This window comes from Bubalus kerabau, chromosome 3 (genome assembly GCF_029407905.1).
Source record: "Bubalus kerabau isolate K-KA32 ecotype Philippines breed swamp buffalo chromosome 3, PCC_UOA_SB_1v2, whole genome shotgun sequence".
Taxonomy (NCBI): domain Eukaryota; kingdom Metazoa; phylum Chordata; class Mammalia; order Artiodactyla; family Bovidae; genus Bubalus; species Bubalus kerabau.
The window spans coordinates 160,789,915-160,809,888 of NC_073626.1; the positions used below are offsets into that span (position 1 = coordinate 160,789,915).

At 41.8% G+C, this 19,974-nt stretch overlaps 1 protein-coding gene across 1 annotated transcript in view; it reads left to right on the forward strand.

Annotated features, from left to right (window-relative positions):
• Positions 1-2,602: 2,602 nt before the first annotated feature.
• Positions 2,603-19,974, forward strand: part of TTLL4 (tubulin tyrosine ligase like 4) — a 38,320-nt gene continuing 20,948 nt past the window's right edge. The window contains exon 1 of the mRNA XM_055573485.1: positions 2,603-3,504. The gene's annotated coding sequence lies outside the window, so the exon portion shown is untranslated. The remainder of the gene's footprint in view (positions 3,505-19,974) is intronic.

A 19,974-nucleotide genomic window follows, 5' to 3' on the forward strand; every position in this document is an offset into this window, starting at 1 on the left:
GAAAAATTGAGCAGATAGTACAAAGAGTTCATATATTATACCTTGCCTCTATCTATACACAATTTCCCCTATTATTAGCATCTTACATTATTTTGATATATTTGTTACAATTAGTGGAATCAACATTGATACACAGTCGACCCTTGAAAAACTTAGGGCTTGGGGGGCCATTACCCCCATACAGTTGAAAATCTGAGTATAATTTTGTAGTCAGCCCTCCATAACTGAGGGTTCAACCAACTGTGTATTATCTAGTACTGTAGTATGTATTTACTGAAAAAGATTCACGAATAAGTGAATTCATGTGGTTCAAACATTGTTTAAGGGTGAACTGTATTATCAGCTAAAAACCTGCATTTTATTCAGAGTTCCTTAATTGTTACTTAGTGTCCTTTTTCTGTTCCAGGATCTCATTACACATCATTTAGTTGTTTCCTTGAGCTCCTCTGGCTATAAGAGTTTCTTTAGAAATATCTCGTTTTTGATAACCTTGACAATTTTGAGAAGTACTGGTCAGGCATTTTGCAGGATGCTCCTCTATTGGAATTTGCCTGATGTTTCTCACGACTAGACTGGAGTTACGAGTTTTGAGGAGGACAATCACAAAAGCTAAATGCCATTTTCATCATCTATCAAGGGCATATACTATCTACATGATGTTGACCTTGATCACCTGGCTGAAGTGATGTTTGTCAGATTTTTCTACTGTTACTACTTTTGCCTTACGCTACCCCCCTTTTCATACTGTACTCTTTGGAAAGAAGTCACTCTGCACAGCCCAAACTTAAGGAATGTGGATTATTCTTCCCCACCTTTAGGGCTGAATATCTACATTTTTTCTTTTAATTTTTCTGCATAGGAGATTTGGCTCTTTATCACATTTGTGAATACATTCAACCATTTATTTATTTTAAAATTTTATTTATTTTTGGCTTCATTGGTTCTTCATTGCTGCATGCAGACTTTCTCTAGTTGCAGTGAGTGGGTTTCTCATTGCGGTGGCTTCTCTTGTTGCAGGGCATGGGCTGTAGAGCACATGGACTCAGCAGTTGTGGCACAAGGCCTTAGTTGCTCTGCGGCATGTGGGATCTTCCTGGACCAAGGATCAAACCCATGTCTCCTGCATTGCTAGGCAGATTCTTTACCACTGAGCCACCAGGGGAGTCCTCAACCATTTATTTATACCAGTGACTCATGGATATTTGTTTTATACTTTGGGTTATAAAAGCACTGTTACTTTAATTTTAGTGCTCAAATTGTTCCAACTTTGGGCATTGGGAGTTCTTTCAGTTAGTTCCTGTTACATCTTCCCACCAGTCTGTTGTTTTGGTTTGTTTTGGTAACACTTTCTTTCTGGCACTGCCACGTGCTTCCAGCTCATTTTGTGTATTTCCTGCCCTAGTCCTAGAATCAGCCATTTCTCGGAGGAGGCCTGGTTCCTGGTAATGGAGTGATATTAGAAGCTAAGACCTGGGTGTTAGGTGTGCTCATTGCTACTCCAGTGTTTGCTGTAGTATTTTAAAGCACACACACACACACACACAAGCAATTCCTTGGTATCATGTCATTTAATACCTTAAAGTATCTGGTAAAAAATAAGGATATCTTCTTAAATAATGTCACAATATCCATCCTGTGGCTGCCAACACATTACCACAAATTTGGTGACTTAAAAGAAAAAATTCTCTCGTGGTTCTAGAAGCCAGAATTCTGAAATCAGCCTGTCTGAAGAACCTCATTTCCTCAGAAGATTCTAAAGGAGAATCCATTCTTGTCTCTTCCACCTTATGGTGCCCCCAGACATTCTACTTTGCTCTGATCTCTACCTTCTTGGTCATAAGTCACCTCTTCCTTTTTTCTGTGCCTTCTCTGTGTCTCTCCTATCTCTTTCTGCCTCACTAGGGATTTTTCTTATTGGATTTAGGGCCCACTCAGATAATCCAGGAAAATTCCTTAATCCTTTCAAGATCATCTCAAAATCATTAATCACATATTTTGCCAAGTAAGGTAATATTTACAGGTTCCTGGAAGTAAGACAAGGATATATTGGGGGGAGGGGGGGTTGTCACCATTCAATAAACTAACTAAAAAAACTTAATAATGATTTCTTAACGTTATCAATGTTCTTAATGTCCCCTGTCTATATTCAGATTTCTCTATTGTCTCAAAAGACAATTGCAGTTGGCTTATTTGAATCAGTATCTAAACAAGGTCCACTCATTGATGTGATTATGTCTCTTAAGTATCTTACAACATAGGAAACCTCACTCTTTTTTTATACTCTGAATTTGTTGAAGAAATAAGGTCATTCCTCTATACATTGGCCTACATTCTGGATTTGTCAGATGGCCTTCTTGTGACAATGTTTCTCTTTATTTCCTATAAACTGGAAGTTGGAGCCAAAAGCTTGATTAGATTCAGATTCAACTGATTTTTAGACAAAAATATACTACTTTCTAATGTTACTGTGTAGTTCAAATTGCATCGCATCATGAGATATAATTTATAGCTGATCAATGACTGTTGCCTGAATCAATTATTTATTAAGCATCTTTGCTGTGGCCCAGACTGTTTTCCTTAAATTAGTTTCATCTCTTATAGTTCCTATTATTTCTGTAGCGGACTATTTAGAAAAGCTCTTTTCGCCCTCCAGTTCTTTTAAGATCTCTAAATTTGTTAGAACCAGGGACATCTGAGTCTGAGGGGGCAGTATCTATCTTGCCTGGGGAGATAATTAATTGAGTCAGTGTTTGCTAATGTTCACACTTGAAGCTCAGAAAGCAGGTGATTGTAATTGGAGCCTGCTGCTTGGGCTGGGGTTAGGGGAAGGTAGGAAGAGCGAAGCATAGCGGATCTGGCGATCTCTTCTTTCCTGGGGTCAAACTCAAAGGCTTTTAATTGGAAAGTGCTACAAGAAAATTATTTAATGAACTCTAAGTTCTTTGGTTTTAGAGGAGTGAATTAAGGCACGGCCAAATAAAGAGTCCATAGGGGTTCAGATCAGATCAGTCGCTCAGTCGTGTCCGACTCTTTGCGACCCCATGAATCGCAGCACGCCAGGCCTCCCTGTCCATCACCAACTCCCGGAGTTCACTATGGTTAGGTAGAATCAAAGTATAGAGGGTCGTGGCGTGCCGGAACGTAGCCTTTCAGGGCTTTAACCTTGAGACTACATCTCCCAGAATTCCGCTCTGCGAGTCCCACCCGCGTTAAAGTGGCTGCGCGTGCGCGAGCCCTGTGACCGCCGCCTTTCCAAGCTCCATTAGCCCCGAGATTCCGCGCGCCTGCCTCCCTCCCGCTGGGATCGCCCCTTCAGGCCCTCTGTGCGTCCGCTGGGGGCGCGCGCAGTGCGTGTCTGGTGGCAGCCGCGCTGGCGGCTGAGAGCGCGGGTCGCGTGGCCGTGCGTGGTTGCTAGGGGAGCCTGAGGCCGCCAGCTCGCCCGCAGGCCGAGGGAGGAAGCAGCGCGGAGCCGGCGCCCAGCCGCGGCGAAGCTGAGTCCGCTGGGTGAGTGTGGCCGAGGAGCCGGGGCAACGGACCCTCTGCTGGCTCGACTCTCTCTCCCCTTCTTCTGCCCCGGGCCTTTTGACGCGGCCTCCAGCCCTCTGGCCGCTCCTGCCCAGCCCTGCTTCCTGCCAGCCACCTCTCCATCACCTGGGAAGAGAGGGATCCGCGGCCTCCTACCCTGCCAGGTCTTCGCGCCTCCTCGCAACTCCTCTGCACCCTTTCTTGCCCCCTTTCCCGCCGCGCCCAGTGAACTTAGTCGCTGCTCCTCTGGTTCCCCGAACCCTGCAGCATCTTTTCACCCTAGGCCTCGAGCTTCCTTTCCCGCCCCGCTGTAGTTTAAATTCCCCTCTCTTTAGTGTGAGCCCAAGGTCCTCTCAGGCCTCACGGCTGAATTTAACATGAATACCCCGCTTTTAACTTCCCCATCTTCACTGTCTGTAGAGAAATACTTTCCTTAACTGTGTAGAATTTAACTCTTCATGTGTTCATCAATCCATTACTTCCTTTAATCATTAAACAATTTTTAATAAGCATCGACAAATACTTAGTGAGCCAGGGCATTATGGAAGGCACTAGGGGATACAGGGATGCACAGGGCAGGCGTGTTTGCACAGAGTTTACGGGAAATTTTAAGCCTGTAAACAGCATTTGTCATATTGTGTGGTGTGTGTTCTAATAGAACATTAGAAAAATATTTAACCCAAATTTATTTGGAAAACTGTATTATCTTCACATTTCCATTCTGCATCTAGGAAATGTTTTAATCCTTCCTTCCTTGGGGAGTTACTCCTATCTACTCAGATACTCCAGATTCCATCCTTAAGTTAATTACCTGTTGATTTAGGCAGTCAACAAGTAGCAGGGGGGCCCTTTGGGAAAGTGTTCTATCCTTAGTTATTTGCAATAAATACTGAGGTACTGTTTGTATGAAAACCACCCCCTCTTAGTTCCCAAGAGTTAGGAGCTCTTTATTGATTGGACTGAATGTAGCACTGAAAAATCATCAAGTGTTTTCTGGGAATAAAGAGGTGAGAGGACCTTCCAGATACAAAGTATCTTTAGTAAAGATACAGCAAGGCCTGAAAAGAGAACTGGAAACAGTCTGACAGACCTGAGCTGGGTTTGGAGGGAACTTTCCTGCTCAATTCTATCCTACTCTTTGCTGCCCAATGGACTGTATCCTGCCAGGCAGGCTCCTCTGTCCATGGGATTTCCCAGGCAAGAATACCAGAGTGGGTTGCCATTTCTTTGTTCAGGGAATCTTTCTGATCAGAAATCAAACTCGAGCCCCGCTGCAGTGGAAGCTTAGTCTTCAGCACTGGAAAACAAGGGAAGCCCCACATGCAGTTTTAGAAGAATCAATTTCCAGATCCTTAGCTTCCAAATGAACTCTTCTAAAACTGACCTTACAAAAAAAGGGGTAGAGAGTATCATATCTGTTATGCTTCCAAATTTTGCTGTAGTGTGTTATTCTGTATATAAAAACTTCAGGTTGGGGGCGGTCCCAAGATGGCAGAGGAATAGGACAGGGAGACCACTTTCTCTCCCACAAATTCATGGGAAGATCATTTGAATGCCGAGCAACTTCCACAAAACAACTTCTCAATGCTGGCGGAGGACACCAGGCACCCAGAAAGGCAGCCCATCCTCTTCGAAAGGAGGTAGGACAAAATATAAAACACAAAAAGAGAGACAACAGAGTTAGGGATGGAGACCTGTCCTGGGAAGGGAGTCCTGAAGGAGGAGAAGTTTCCAAACAGCAGAAAACCCTCTCGTTGGCGGCTCTGTGGGCAGTTTTGGAATCTCAGAGGGCTACATAACCAGGAGGAAAAAAAAAAAAACAAAAACCCCACAGAATACACGCCTAACCGCAACTTCCAGCGGAGAAGCAGCCTAGTCACAGGCATGCATCCGGCACCAGCGATCGGGGGGCTGGACAGGGAGGCGTGGGCTGCATGCTTTAGGGTAAGGACTGGACCAGAATGCCCTGAGGACCATCTGAGGGAGCTAACGTGAAATAGCAACCCAAACCATGGGATAGCCAGAGAGGGGAAAAAAAAAAAACTTTCCCGCGAAAGGCTCTAACCTAACCCAACCTGCAGCCTGGCCGACTCATAGAACAAAGGATTGAGCAAATACCAAAGGAGAGCTAGCTGGCTGCACACAGGCTCCTCCCCGCACCAGAGGCAGAGAGGCAGGTGTGTGACAGCCAGAGCCAGAAGGCAAGGGGCAATCTTGGCCCCAGAGACTGGGATCCTCCACCAAACTGTGAGCAGGCTCCCAGTTGCTAACCACATCTTCCTGGGATCCTGGATGGTTGACATCTGCCAGGAGGGTCGCAGCCTGAGATCATCTCCCCAGAGGAGACATGGCACACCTGAGATGGTGCTCTTGTTACGCACCTGGGAAACAGAGCGGCTGGACCAGGGAGGTGATTAAGACACACGGCCCACCTGGGACAGTGTTCTCACCAATCACCTGGTCACCTGAGCTGCTCTGACCTGGGAAGGGCACAAAATGCACGCCCAACTGAGTCTGTGCCCTTGTGGAGTAGCCGAGAACCTGAACCTGAGCAGCTTAGACCTGGGAAGTGCACGAAACACAGGGCCCACTTTAGACAATACCCCTGCAGAGCAACCTGTTGCCTGAGCATTGTAGACCTGGAAAGCATGCGCTGCCGTGAGCTGGGGCAAACCCAGTGTGGTCCATACATTGCAAGCACTCCCCACACATGCCAGTGATATTTGTTTGCAGTGTTCCTCCCTCCCCACAATACAGCTGAACAAGTGAGCCTAAATAAGTGACCACCTTCGCCCCTTTGTGTCAGAACGGAAATTAGACACTGAAGAGACTTGCAAAAAGAGGAAGCCAAAATAAACGAAGAGGAAACCACTCTGGAAGTGACAGGTGCAACAGATTAAAAACCTGTAGTTAACATTGACTAAGCATTGGAAGGGGCCTATTAGACCTCGAGAACAAGTACAAGCTGGAACAAGAAACTATCTGAAACTGAACTGACCCCACACAGCCCACAACAGCTCTAGAGACATTCCTAGATATATATATATATTTTTAATTTTATTTTATTTTTAAACTTTACAATATTGTATTAGTTTTGCCAAACATAGAAATGAATCTGCCACAGGTATACCCGTGCTCTCTATCCTGAACCCTCCTCCCTCCTCCCTCCCCATACCCTCCCTCTGGGTCGTCCCAGTGCACCAGCCCCAAGCATCCAGTATCGTGCATTGAACCTGGACTGGTGACTCGTTTCATAGATATATTTTTACTATTATCATTTTTTAATTTTTAAGTTCTCTATTACTCCTTTAATTTTCATTTTTATAACTTATTATTACCTTGCAAAAAAAAAAGACTGCATTTTTAAAGCAAATTTCATATATATATATTTTATAATTTTTGTGATTGATTTTGTTTTGTATTTTTAACGTATTTTTGAGAGTCTAACCTCTATTCTAGATTGTTAATCTTTGCTTTTTGGTATGTGTTATCAATTTTGTACCTTTAAGAATCTAATCTTCAGTATCTTTTTTTCACTTAGGGGTGTGATTACTGGCTTGATTGCTCTCTCTCCTTTTGACTCTCCCTTTTCTCCCCCAGGTCACCTCTTTCTCCTCCCTCCCCCTTCTCTTCTCTGCTTAACTCTGTGACTCTCTCTAGGTGTTCCAGGCTGTGGAGAATGCATAGGGAACTGATTACTGGCTAGATTGGTCTTTCCCCTTTTGACTCCCCCCTCTTCTCCTCCTGGTAACCTCTGTCTCCCTCCTCCCTCTTCTCTTCTCCATGTAACTTTGTGAACCTCTCTGGGTGTCCATCACTGTGGAGAATCTTTTCACCATTAACATAGATGTTTTATCATCTGTGCTGTCTTGAAGCTACTGTAAGAATAAGACTGAAAGCCAGAGGCAGGAGGCTTAAATCCAAAACTTGAGAACACCAGAGAACTCCTGATTCCAGGGAACATTAATAGACAAGAGCTCATCCAAAAGCCTCCATACCTACACTGAAACCAAGCTCTACCCAAGAGCCAACAAGTTCCAGAGCAAGACATACCATGCTAATTCTCCAGCAATACAGGAACACAGCTCTGAACATTAAAATACAGGTTGCCCAAAGCCATGCCAAACCCATAGACACCCCAAAATTTACTACTGGACACTTCATTGCACTCCAGAGAGAAGAGATCCAGTTCACCCACCAGAACACAGACGCAAGCTCCCCTAACCAGGCAGGAAACCTTGACGAGCCACTAGACCAACCCCACCCACAGGGAGCAAGCTCCACAATAAAGAGGAATCACAGACTTACAGCCTACAGAAAGGCCACCCCAAACAGCAATCTAAACAAAATATAAAGGCAGAGAAATATTCAGCAGGTAAAGGAACATGATAAATGCCCACCAAACCAAACAAAAGAGGAGGAGATAGGGAGTCTACCGAAAAAGAATTCAGAATTATGATAGTAAAGATGATCTTAAATCTTGAAAACAAAATGGAGTTACAGATAAATAGACTAGAGACAAGGATTAAGAACATGCAAGAAATGTTTAACAAGGACCTATAAGAAATTAAAAAGAGTCAATCAGTTATGAATAATGCAATAACTGAGATCAAAAGCACTCTGGAGGGAGCCAACAGTAGAATAACTGAGGCAGAAGACAGGATAAATGAGGTGGAAGATAGAATGGTGGAAATAAGTGAAGCAGAGAGGAAAAAAAAAAAGAAAAGAGGACAACCTCAGAGACCTTTGGGACAGTGTTAAACACCCTAACGTTCGAATCATAGGAGTCCCAGAAGAAGAAGACAAAAAAAAAAAGGGCATGAGAAAATACTTGAGAAGATAATATTTGAAAACTTTCCTAAAATGGGGAAGGAAATAGCCACTCAAGTCCAAGAAACCCAGAGAGTCCCAATCAGGATAAACCCAAGGTGAAACACCCCAAGACACATATTAATCAAATTAACAAAGTTCAAACACAAAGAACAAATATTAAAAGCAGCAAGGGAAAAGCAACAAATAACACACAAGGGGATCCCTATGAGGATTACAGCTTATCTTTCAACAGAAACTCTTCAGGCCAGAAGGGAATGGCAGGACATACTTAAAGTGATGAAAGAGAAAAGCCTACAACCTAGATTACTGTACCCAGCAAGGATCTCATTCAAATATGAAGGAGAAATCAAAAGCTTTACAGACAAGCAAAAGCTGAGAGAATTCAGCACCACCAAACCAGCTCTTCAACAAATGCTAAAGGGTCTTCTCTAGACAGAAAACACAGAAAAGGTTTATAAACTTGAACCCAAAACAACAAAGTAAGTGGCAGCAGGATCATACTTATCAATAATTGCCTTAAATTTAAATGGGTTGAATGCCCCAACCAAGACAAAGACTGGCTGAATGGATCAAAAACAAGACCCCTATATATGCCGTCTACAAGAGATCCACCTCAAAACAAGGGACACATACAGACTGAAAGTGAAGGGCTGGAAAGAGATATTTCATGCAAATAGAGACCAAAAGAAAGCAGGAGTAGCAATACTCAAATCAGATAAAATAGACCTTGAAATAAAGGCTGTGAAAAGAGACAAAGAAGGACACTACATAATGATCAAAGGATCAATCCAAGAAGAAGATATAACAGTTATAAATATGTATGCACCCAACATAGAACCACAATATGTAAGACATATTCTGACAAGTATGAAAGGGGAAATTAACAATAACACAATAATAGTGGGAGACTTTAATCCCGACTCACACCTATGGCTAGATCAGCCAAACAGAAAATTAGCAAAGAAACACAAACTTTAAATGATACAATGGACCAGTTAGATCTAATAGATATCTATAGGACATTTCACCCCAAAACAATTAATTTCACCTTTTTTCTCAGGTGCACATGCAACATTCTCTAGGATAGATCACATCCTGGGCCATAAATCTAGCCTTGGTAAATACAAAAATATTGAAATCATTTCAAGCATCTTTTCTGATCACAGTGTGGTAAGATTAGATGTCAACTACAGGAAAAAAAAAAAAACTATTAAAAATGCGAACATATGGAGGCTGAACAACATGCTTCTGAATAAACAATAATTACAGAAATACAAAAAGAAATCAAAATATGCATAGAAACAAATGAAAATGAAAACACAACAACCCAAAACCTATGGGATTCAGTAAAAGCAGTGCTCAGGGGAACGTTCATAGCAATACAAGCTTACCTCAAGAAACAAGAGAAAAATAAAATAAATAACCTAGTATTACACCTAAAGCAACTAGAAAAAGAAGATATGAAGAACCCCAGGGTTAGTAGAAGGAAAGAAATCATTAAAATTAGGGCAGAAATAAATGAAAAATACACGAAGGAGACTGTAGCAAAAGTCAACAAAGCTAAAAGCTGGTTCTTTGAGAAGATAAATAAAATAGACAAACCATTAGCTGGGGAGAAGAATCAAATCAACAAAGTTAGAAATGAAAATGCAGAAACCACAACAGACAACACAGAAATACAAAGGATCATAAGAGACTACTGTCACCAACTGTATGACAATAAAACGGACAACTTGGAAGAAATGGACGAATTTTTAGAAAAGTGTAACCTTCCAAAACTGTACCAGGAAGAAATAGAACATCTTAACAAACCCAACACAAGCATGGAAATCAAAACTGTAATAAAAAATCTTCAAACAAAAGCCCAGGACCAGATGGCTTCATAGGTGAATTCTACCAAAATTTAGAGAAGAGCTAACACCTATACTACTCAAACTCTTCCAGAAGACGGTAAACTGCCAAACTCATTCTATGAGGCCACCGTCACCCTAATACCAAAACCAGACAAAGATGCCACCAAAAAAACTACAGACCAGTATTACCGATGAACATAGATGCAAAAGTTCTCAACAAAATTCTAGCAAACAGAATCCAACAACGTATTAAAAAGATGATACATCATGACCAAATGGGCTTTATCCCAGGGATGCAAGAATTCTTCAATATTTGCAAATCAATGTGATATACCACATTAACAAATTGAAATATAAAGACCATATGATTATCTTAATAGATGCAAAGAAAGCCTTTGACAGAATTCAACATATTCAAACCCTCCAGAAAGCAGGCATAGAAGGAACATACCTCAAAATAATAAAAGCCATATATGATAAACCCACAGCAAACATTATCCTCAATGGTGAAAAATTGAAAGCATTTCCCCTAAAGTCAGGAACAAGACAATGGTGCCCACTCTCACCACTACTATTCAACATAGTTTTGGAAGGTTTAGTCACAGTAATCAGAGAAGAAAAAGAAATAAAAGGAATCCAGATTGGAAAAGAAGAAGTAAAACTCTTACTGTTTGCAGATGACATGATCCTCTACATAGAAAACCCTAAAGACATCACCAGAAAATTACTAGAGCTAATCAATGAATATAGTAAAGTTGCAGTATATAAAACTAATACACAGAAATCCCTTGCATTCCTATACACTAACAATGAGAAAACAGAAAGAGTAAGTAAGGAAACAATTCCATTCACCATTGCTATGAAAAGAATAAAATACTTAGGGATAAATCTTCCTAAAGAAACAAAAAACCTATGTATAGAAAACTATAAAATACTGATGAAAGAAATCAAAGATGACACAAATAGATGGAGAAATATACCATGTTCATGGATCAGAAGAATAAATATAGTGAAAATGGGTATACTACCCAAGGCAATCTATAGATTCAATGCAATCCCTATCAAGCTACCAACAGTATTTTTCACAGAACTAGAACAAATAATCTCACAATTTCTATGGAAATACAAAAAACCTCGAATAGCCAAAGAAGAATGGAACTGGAGGAATCAACCTGCCTGACTTCAGGCTCTACTACAAAGCCACAGTTATCAAGACAGTATGGTACTGGCACAAAGACAGAAATATAGATCAATGGAACAAAATAGAATAGATCAATGGAACAAAATAGAAAGCCCAGAGGTAAATCCACACACCTATGGACACCTTATCTTTGACAAAGGAGGCAAGAATATACAATGGAGAAAAGACAATGTCTTTAACAAGTGGTGCTGGAAAAACTGGTCAACCGTCTGTAAAAGAATGAAACTAGAACACTTTCTAACACTATACACAAAAATAAACTCAAAATGGATTAAAGATCTAAAGGTAAGATCAGAAACTATAAAACTCCTAGAGGAAAACATAGGCAAAACACTCTCGGACATAAATCACAGCAGGATCCTCTATGAGCCACCTCCCAGAGTAATGGAAATAAAAGCAAAAATAAATAGGACCTAATTAAACTTAAAAACTTTTCCACAACAAAGGAAACTATAAGCAAGGTGAAAAGATAGTTTTCAGAATGGGAGAAAATAATAGCAAATGAAACAACTGACAAAGAATTAATCTCAAAAATGTACAAGCAGCTCCTGCAGCTCAGTACCAGAAAAATAAATGACCCAATCAAAAAAGGGGCCAAAGAACTAAGCAGACATTTCTCCAAAGAAGACATACAGATGGCTAAGAAACACATGAAAAGATGCCCAACAGCACTTATGATCAGATCAGATCAGATCAGTCGCTCAGTCGTGTCCAACTCTTTGCGACCCCATGAATCGCAGCACGCCAGGCCTCCCTGTCCATCACCAACTCCCGGAGTTCACCGAGATTCACGTCCATCGAGTCAGTGATGCCATCCAGCCATCTCATCCTCTGTCGTCCCCTTCTCCTCCTGCCCCCAATCCCTCCCAGCATCAGAGTCTTTTCCAATGAGTCAACTCTTCGCATGAGGTGGCCAAAGTACTGGAGTTTCAGCTTTAGCATCATTCCTTCAAAGAAATCCCAGGGCTGATCTCCTTTAGAATGGACTGGTTGGATCTCCTTGCAGTCCAAGGGACTCTCAAGAGTCTTCTCCAGCACCACAGTTCAAAAGCATCAATTCTTCGGCGCTCAGCCTTCTTCACAGTCCAACTCTCACATCCATACATGACCACAGGAAAAACCATAGCCTTGACTAGATGAACCTTTGTTGGCAAAGTAATGTCTCTGCTTTTCAATATGCTATCTAGGTTGGTCATAATTTTCCTTCCAAGGAGTAAGCGTCTTTTAATTTCATGGCTGCAGTCACCATCTGCAGTGATTTTGGAGCCCAGAAAAATAAAGTCTGACACTGTTTCCACTGTTTTCCCATCTATTTCCCATGAAGTGGTGGGACCGGATGCCATGATCTTCGTTTTCTGAATGTTGAGCTTTAAGCAAACTTTTTCACTCTCCACTTTCACTTTCATCAAGAGGCTTTTGAGTTCCTCTTCACTTTCTGCCAAAAGGGTGGTGTCATCTGCATATCTGAGGTTATTGATATTTCTCCCAGCAATCTTGATTCCAGCTTGTGTTTCTTCCAGTCCAGTGCTTCTCATGATGTACTCTGCATATAAGTTAAATAAACAGGATGACAGCATACAGCCTTGACGTACTCCTTTTCCTATTTGGAACCAGTCTGTTGTTCCATGTCCAGTTCTAACTGTTGCTTCCTGACCTGCAGCAAATTTCTCAAGAGGCAGATCAGGTGGTCTGGTATTCCCATCTCTTTCAGAATTTTCCACAGTTTATTATGATCTACACAGTCAAAGGCTTTGGCGTAGTCAATAAAGCAGAAATAGATGCTTTTCTGGAACTCTCTTGCTTTTTCCATGATCCAGCGGATGTTGGCAATTTGATCTCTGGTTCCTCTGCCTTTTCTAAAACCAGCTTGAACATCAGGAAGTTCATGGTTCACATATTGCTGAAGCCTGGCTTGGAGAATTTTGAGCATTACTTTACTAGCGTGTGAGATGAGTGCAATTGTGCAGTAGTTTGAGCATTCTTTGGCATTGCCTTTCTTTGGGATTGGAATGAAAACTGACCTTTTCCAGTCCTGTGGCCACTGCTGAGTTTTCCAAATGCACTGGCATATTGAGTGCAGCACTTTCACAGCATCATCTTTCAGGATTTGGAAGAGCTCAACTGGAATTCCATCACCTCCACTAGCTTTGTTCATAGTGATGCTTTCTAAGGCCCACTCGACTTCACATTCCAGGATGTCTGGCTCTAGGTCAGTGATTACACCATCGTGATTATCTGGGTCGTGAAGATCTTTTTTGTAGAGTTCTGTGTATTCTTGCCATCTCTTCTTAATATCTTCTGCTTCTGTTAGGTCCATACCATTTCTGTCCTTTATCGAGCCCATCTTTGCATGAAATGTTCCTTTGGTATCTCTAATGTTTTTGAAGAGATCCCTAGTCTTTTCCATTCTGTTGTTTTCCTCTATTTCTTTACATTGATCGCTGAGGAAGGCTTTCTTATCTCTTCTTGCTATTCATTGGAACTCTGCATTCAGATGTTTATATCTTTCCTTTTCTCCTTTGTTTTTCACTTCTTTTCACAGCTATTTGTAAGGCCTCCCCAGACAGCCATTTTGCTTTTTTGCATTTCTTTTCCATGGGGATGGTCTTGATTCCTGTCTCCTGTACAGTGTCATGAACCTCAGTCCATAGTTCATCAGGCACTCTGTCTATCAGATCTAGGCCCTTAAATCTATTTCTCACTTCCACTGTATAATCATAAGGGATTTGATTTAGGTCATACCTGAATGGTCTAGTGGTTTTCCCTACTTTCTTCAATTTCAGTCTGAATTTGGCAATAAGGAGTTCATGATCTGAGCCACAGTCAGCTCCTGGTCTTGTTTTTTCTGACTATATAGAGCTTCTCCATCTTTGGCTGCAAAGAATATAATCAATCTGATTTCAGTGTTGACCATCTGGTGATGTCCATGTATAGAGTCTTGTGTTGTTGGAAGAGAGTGTTTGTTATGACCAGTGCATTTTCTTGGCAAAACTCTATTAGTCTTTCCCCTGCTTCATTCCGTATTCCAAGGCCAAATTTGCCTGTTACTCCAGGTGTTTCTTGACTTCCTACTTTTGCATTCCAGTCTCCTATAATGAAAAGGACATCTTTTTTGGGTGTTAGTTCTAAAAGGTCTTGTAGGTCTTTATAGAACCGTTCAACTTCAGCTTCTTCAGTGTTACTGGTTGGGGCATAGACTTGGATTACTGTGATATTGAATGGTTTGCCTTGGAAATGAACAGACATCATTCTGTCATTTTTGAGATTGCATCCAAGTACTGCATTTCGGACTCTCTTGTTGACCATGATGGCCACTCCATTTCTTCTGAGGGATTCCTGCCTGCAATAGTAGATATAATGGTCATCTGAGTTAAATTCACCCATTCCAGTCCATTTGAGTTCGCTGATTCCTAGAATGTCAACATTCACTCTTGCCATCTCTTGTTTGACCACTTCCAATTTGCCTTGATTCATGGACCTGACATTCCAGGTTCCTATGCAATATTGCTCTTTACAGCATTGGACCTTGCTTCTATCACCAGTCACATCCACAGCTGGGTATTGTTTTTGCTTTGGCTCCATCCCTTCATTCTTTCTGGAGTGATTTCTCCACTGATCTCCAGTAGCATATTGGGCACCTACTGACCTGGGGAGTTTCTCTTTCAGTATCCTATCATTTTGCCTTTTCATACTGTTCATGGGGTTCTCAAGGCAAGAATACTGAAGTGGTTTGCCATTCCCTTCTCCAGTGGACCACATTCTGTCAGATGTCTCCACCATGACCCACCCGTCTTGGGTTGCCCCACGGGCATGGCTTAATTTCACTGAGTTAGACAAGGCTGTGGTCCTAGTGTGATTAAATTGATTAGTTTTCTGTGAGTATGGTTTCAGTGTGTTTGCCCTCTGATGCCTTCTTGTAACACCTACCATCTTACTTGGGTTTCTCTTACCTTGGGCGTGGGGTATCTCTTCACGGCAGCTCCAGCAAAGCGCAGCCATTGCTCCTTACCTTGGATGAGGGGTATCTCCTCACCGCCGCCCTTCCTGACCTTCAACGTGGGATGTGTGTTATTCAATCAGATAGTTAAAACTCACTAAATCATCATGAAATATTTGTTTAAATTACAGTTAACCCTTCCTTAGTTCTTTCTATAAATTGTTTAGTGTTTTCTACCTTCTCTTAACAAAAGGATAAACTTGTGATGAAAAATTTTAGAGTTCAACTTTAAGATGTACAAGGAATACATGGGTTTAATTTTTTTTTTTTTTTTTTTTTTTTGGCCTGTACTATCTGGCTTGTGGGATCTCAGTTCTCTGACCAAGGATTGGAACCTAGGCAGGCCATGGCAGTGAAAGCCCAAATCCTAACCACTAGTCCACCAGGGAACTCCCTAAGGAATGTATGGTTTTAAACATTCCTTGGGGAATTCTTGGATAAAATCTGAAAGAGTATATTGCGGGAAAACTGTGGAATGATAATTAGCAGGAAGGTAACATCAGATCTGTCTTTAAGGTTACTGTAGTGTCAGTGTGCAGTTTGAATAAGTAAGATTTTAGACTGAAATCTGGAAGTCAGTGAGAAAACTAGAGACCAGGCCAGAGACCATGAGGGCTTTATGGTGGTTGTAATGGGGGAGAGGGTTTAGAGAGAGATTAACAGTGGTAGGGGCTTCCCTGGTGGGTCAGCTGGTAAAGAATCTGCCTGCAGTGTGGGAGACCTGGGTTCGATCCCTGGGTTGGGAAGATCCTCTGGAGAAGGGAATGGCTACACACTCCAGTATTCTGGCCTGGAGAATTCCAAGGACTGTATAGTCCACGGGGTTGCAGAGTCAGACACAACTGAGCGACTTTCACTTTAACAGTGGTAGAGTGGACAAAATCTGGTGGCAAAGTAAATGTCAGGAGAGTGGGACCAGGAGCAGTCTAGAATGATCCTAGGTTTCTGAATTTAGTGATCAAATGGGTGGTGCTGCAGGATGAGGCAGAAGGAGGAGGGGCAGCTTTGAGGACAAAGATAAAGAAGTTACACTTTGGACATGGTGAGTTGAGGCTCCTTCAGCTTGAGAGGTTGTTCTGTAGGCCTGAGAGATGGAAGAAAATTGGAGAATGTAGGATGTGGTTGAGGTCATGGGATAAAAGAGGCTGCTCTGAGAGAGTCTGTGTCAATAGTTGAATCTGCCATTTATTGAGCACTTATTGTGTGCCTCCTTTGGGGGAAGGGGGAGAAGGGAGAAGACTGCATGTGGAGGACACTGACTTTGAGGGAGTAGATAGGGGAAAAGGGATGGAAGTAGGAAGGCAGAATATTTAAAGTCAGATCCAAAAATGAGTATGTAAATGAAAAGTAACTTTTTCATTGGCAAAAGTTTTTCACTGAAAAACTAAGTGTTAGTTGCTCAGACATGTCCAACTCTTTGTAACACCATGGTCTGCAGCCTGCCAGGCTCCTCTGGCCATGGAATTCACCAGGCAAGAATACTGGAGTGGATAGCCATTCTCTTCTCCAGAGGATCTTCCCCACCCAGGGATCGAACCGGGGTCTTCTGCATTGCAGGGAACCTTTAACCGCAGGATCTGGTACTTATTATGTGGAGTTGAGTTTAGCTTTCCTGTTAGATTCCTTCATCCTATGATAACCTTGGAATTGTCTAGTCATAAGCTTTCTGGACTTGAGCATGAAATCAGATGCTTTGATCTGTCAGTGAAATGTGAGAAAACTTTTCTTTAATGCTCTTAACTTCTCACTGTCTCTTCTGGCAGAACTGGGAAGCCAGACCTGGTGTTTTGGAATAAATACTGAGAATACTAATTTCTGTTAGGCCCTGAAATGAAAAAGACCTCATCCTTAGGAGCCTCTTGGATACTCTGGACAGGCAATGCCATTGTAGACCAGAGCTTTCAAGCTTTTTGGTCTCTTATGTGCACTTTTTTATTAAAGATTTTTGGAATCTGCAGTATATTCTTTTTAATGTGGAATATGTATCTACTCCACATTAGAAATTGAAGTATTTATTAATTCAGTTAGAAATAATAAACTCATTACAAATAAACATAAGTCACATTTTTAAAAATGAAAAATGCTATTGTTTCAAAAATGTTAGAAGAGTAGCATTATTTTTGAGAATCTTAATGTATGGTTTAATTGGAGACAGCTGCATTTTCCTATTTTTTTCTGTTGTTTCAGTTGGTTCAGTCTACTGTTTGGTTGAATTATGTGGATTATCTAGCCTCATATAGAGGATTAGTTGGAAGAGGGAGGAATGTTTGTGTAGCCTTTTCAGATAGTGGGTATTCTTTGGTGCTGCTGCTGCTGCTAAGTCGCATCAGTCGTGTCCGACTCTGTGTGACCCCATAGACGGAAGCCACCAGGCTCCCCTGTCCCTGGGATTCTCCAGGCAAGAACACTGGAGTGGGCTGCCAACGCCTTCTCTGATTCTTTGGTACTACACAGACGTTAACAAGGGGTGGTGTTATGAAGGTTAGCTGCTGTGGAATCTGAAATGTTATCAGGGAGCTTTTCATACTTGGTTACATTAGAATCCATTATGGTCTATCTCTGACCAGATCTTTTACCCATGTCTGATTTTTTGACATTGTGTGATAGATAATTTGGAAAATACTGGTTCATTGAGTTGTTGCCACATTCTATTTGACAGTATAAAAAAATAATATCACCACAGTCATCAGAAAAATGGTTAAGTATTGGGAAGCTGTCAAGCTCATGGTGGCAGATACAATTTTGCCCAAATTCTCATTTTCTCTTGGAAGCTCAAATTTTATCATTGGCAACAAACACTGTCAGTTGTTTCCTTTGAAGTGACAGGCGTCCTCTGTTTCATTTTCTAGAGAACGCCTGCCAAGTGTCAAAGTCTGAATAACCATCACTTGTGTATCCTTCGTTCTTTCAAGTAAACATGATGTTCCACAGAAAAATTTTGCAATTCAAACAAGTGCTTTACTTACAGATAACCGTTGTCTTCTGTTTTATATGTACTTCTTATTTTATCACACAGAATGTTAAAAAGATATACTTGAGGATTGGGATTTCATTTTTTACTGTGTCATCAAGGACATTCTTAAGTAAACCTGGCACTTCTTCCTTTGCTGTGCAGTGTAGAAGTGTGTGGTGGTGAAAAATCTCACGTGGTACCTTTGGCTTGAATCCTACTCGGGAAACAGCAGTTTGACCCACCATTGCTCTTGCACCATCAGTGGAAAGGCTGGCACAGTTAAAAAGGCAAATCACATCTTAGTTTTGTTATGGAAATAGTTTCACCTAGCGGAACCCCTGAAAGGGCCCACACTTTAAGGACCACTGCCTTCAAGCTCACCCAAGGTTTCTTTCTGAAGCTGCTGAAGGTCAGGGCTTCAGGAGAGCTAGTCACTTAATTATGTTAGGATGTACTTAATCGCTCAGTCATGTCCAACTCTTTGCGACCCCATGGACTGTAGCCCGCCAGGCTCCTCTGTCCATGGGATTCTCCAGGCAAGAATACTGGAGTGGCTTGCTATTCCCTTCTCCAGAGGATCTTCCCAATCCAGGGATTGAATGCAGGTCTCCTGCATTGCAGGCAGTTTTTTTTTACCATCTGAGCCACCAGGGAAGCACCTAATTATGTTAAGCCTTCAACTGTTTCCACTTTTCAGTAATTTGCAGATGGACCTCCTTTAGCTTTAGCTGCTATAGGCTGTTTTTTCCCCCTGAGGTTGGCTAACTTCTTTTGCAGTAACTGTGTTCTGCAAGAGCCGCCCCCTCAACTTCTATTGGCCCTCCCTTCTCATTAGGTTGGCGTGTGGGCCTTTCTTTCTCAATAGGGCTTTACAGAAGTTCCATGCTCCTCCAACTTTCTTTAGGGAGACAGAATTTGGGATTTATCTCTTAAGAGAAAATGTGTCTGATTCCTACACTCCTCATTCTGTTTGATTCCAGCCAAGTCACTTCTATCTTCTTATATAACTATTGGGCAACTAAAGTGATCTCATCAGAGATCTTGTGACTCTAGACTCTGAACTGTTTCTGATGTTCTGAGTTCCTCTAGTGACTGAGTGAAACTCTCAGATGGAAGAGGAAAAGGAAACTGCAGATCCCAAGAGCCACACACTCCTGTAATATAGGAGAGTGACACAGTCAATGTGTAATGAATAATTACTTTCTGTAGAAATAGATACCTTGTCCAAGTTGGTTTGGTCTGGCCTGGCCTCTGGAGACCTGGTGGTTTGAGACAACAGTCAGTTTTTCTAGCATAGGCTGCTCATCATTCACTCTCACTTAAGGAAGAAACTTGAGGCAAAACGCCCCATAAAGAGTGGAAGGCAGAATGAGATGGACAGCTTCTGAATGTTGTTTAAAGATGGTGGGGCAGGACGTTGAGATTCCTGAGACTGGTTGCTTTAGAAGAAGAGAGGTTGGATCCAGGGAAGGCAGGCAGGATGCTACTACAAATGCAGGCCTGCATTTAGTGAGGCAGGTGAGGGACTAGGAATTGGACAGAGCTAGCCACACAAATAGAAAGAGATGTTTGAGGCCATTTTGTTTATCTTCAGAATGTTCTGCAGTTCTTT